Source organism: Aulonocara sp. 'chitande type north' Nkhata Bay, linkage group LG16, assembly GCF_057382095.1.
Source record: "Aulonocara sp. 'chitande type north' Nkhata Bay isolate Kocher_YH1m ecotype deep benthic linkage group LG16, A_spYH_male_GT1.1, whole genome shotgun sequence".
Lineage (NCBI taxonomy): Eukaryota > Metazoa > Chordata > Actinopteri > Cichliformes > Cichlidae > Aulonocara > Aulonocara sp. 'chitande type north' Nkhata Bay.
The window spans coordinates 41,175,948-41,178,386 of NC_141359.1; the positions used below are offsets into that span (position 1 = coordinate 41,175,948).

A 2,439-nucleotide genomic window follows, 5' to 3' on the forward strand; every position below is an offset into this window, starting at 1 on the left:
CCAAAGTATTGAGCAGCAATAATGACTCGGAGGCAGTTTTAACTTTTGAGTAGCCACTCTTGTATTGTTACAAAGTGTAAAAGATTAGTGTCCAATTTGTACAGGAAAAAAAAAGTATGAAAGAAAAATAAATAGTGTGCACATCCATCCATCCATCCATTCCATATACTCCTCCCCCTTTGTGAGTGTGGACGCTTCATCTCTTTGCTCTCTAAATGCTTTGCTTCTTTTATGCTGATTTTTTCCCTTTTTTCCATATGAGCTTACCTGCGATAGCTTCTGGACACTTATAGATCATTAGGACTAAAGTGTTCTTAACAGAAACAGCAACATTTTTATAGTTACCTTATCCTCAGCGCTCCGTGTGTCTGTGGCCTAGACACAGCTGAAGCCTGATTACAGCGTCTGGGCACCGAGCAGCCTCGATAGCCTAGAAAGGTGCTAACCGCTAGGCTAACTAGCAACAAGATGCCTTCCCTCTCCACAGATGACTACCACAGCCTCCTGCAGAAGATTGCAGCACTGGAGACAAAAATTCATCGCTTAGAAGTAAACGTGGAGGCAAATGGACTGTGTGGAAATGAAACAACCTTGCCTTTGACTCAAAACAATGGCTATGAGCAAGCTAGCACACAGCTAAGGAGCACAGATAACATGACCAAGAAAGTAGACTTTGTGCACTATTATAAATCCTCAAGCGATAATCCCCCCTTGGACTGTCTTGGTGCAAAACCAAGACATAAATCATGTCTCCTGGAAGGGGGAGGACATACCACAGGCAGGGCACAGCGAGCTGAAATCTCTGAAACCGACTGGCCTTCACTTCCTACGAGACAGAGAAGCTCTTCTACCCCTGTACACGAGAGGAAACAGGACTGGACAACCGTGAATAGGAAGGTTAACAACAAACCTTCAAAACAACTGAATGTGAAACTGTAGAACAGATTTGCTCCACTATCAAAGGACCCTGGATCTATATCGGACAACCATCCATCTAAAAGTAGCGAAGTAAGGCCTGAAAATCCACGGGGAAAGCTAAAGGCTAGGCCTGAAACGCTGATTGTGGGTGACTCTGCCGTAAAGGATGTACAAAGCATGTGCGGTAAGAACACTAAAGTCCTCTGCTTTCCTAACAATATGGTCAACATCCTGAAGGAGAGAATTCTTCAAATTGCAGATGAATATCCAACTGTGACAAACATTGTTCTGCATACAGGGTCAAACGATGTGTCCAAACAACAATCGGAGGTTCTGAAATGGGACTTTATTGGATTATTAAACACTGTAAACTCTCTGAATGCAGCTGTATTCATCAGTGGGCCTGTACCGCCGGTCAGAGGAGGAGACGAGAGATTCAGCAGGCTGTTTACACTGAATAAATGGCTTATATCAGCATGTGCTGACCACTCAGTGCATTTTATCAACAACTTTAATATTTTTTGGGAACGCAGGCATCTGTTCAAAGCAAATGGATTTAATTTTAACAAGTCAGGGGTGAAACTGTTCACCTCCAACTTGTTTTATTCCATACGTCATCCATCTGTGCTTGGAGCCAAGGCTGAGATAAACAAGGAGTTATCTCATAAAGAGGAACAAACAGCACTCCAAGAACAGACAAAGCCCAGCAGAAACCTTGAGGAGGAGCTCCATCTGCCCCCACCCGGGAAGAGCCTCAGAAAGGAGAGACATCTGAGGCAAGAAGAGGCAAGAAGAGGGGTCCCTATTTGCCTCCAACTCTCTCAACAACACCAACGACCAGGACCAGGATCTTCCCCAGTCCCCCAAACCCCTGACAGGCCATCACCCCCATCACCCTCCTCCCCCTCCCTTTCTCCCTCCTCCCCACACCTGAAATTCACTGAAGAGATGATGGAGCGGGTCAATGCTGGGCTCAGATCTACCCCCCGGCCCAATCCCTCTTTGTCCCCCATAAACCCCCCACCAAAGCAGCCAAAGGTTCGCCACCGAGCCCCACCCTCAACAGAGCAATCGAAGTCACATTGCCCAGCCTCGCCCCCCTTAGTTCCTCCTTACCACCTTCATGCTTTGTCTCCGCAGTCTGATGTGTGATGTGTGGAGGGTCCGGGCTGCAAGGATTATGGCAGTGGTGACTTTTCCCAGGAGAAGCTGGGACCCTGTTTACTAGAAGGTTTTAAAATTTCTGTACTTTTAGGTGACAGAAGGAGACATGTGGCCTGGTCAAAACACTGAGAGCTGCACTCTAAAAGATCTTTAAATATAGTAAACATACCTTGTGTGCCACAGACTGCTCCCAAACACGAGGGGACAAGTAATGCCTCTAAAACACTTAAGTTGGCTTTATTAAACGTTAGATCTCTAGCTGGGAAAACATTTTTAATTAATGATTTAATCACTGAGCACAGCCTTGATTTTATGTTTTTAACTGAAACTTGGTTGGACCAAAGTAACAGTGGAGCT

General features: G+C 45.6%; 1 pseudogene; it reads left to right on the forward strand.

Annotated features, from left to right (window-relative positions):
* The first annotated feature begins 237 nt into the window (after nt 1–237).
* Nucleotides 238–2,205, forward strand: LOC147312155 (uncharacterized; annotated as a pseudogene).
* The last annotated feature ends 234 nt before the right edge of the window (nt 2,206–2,439 follow it).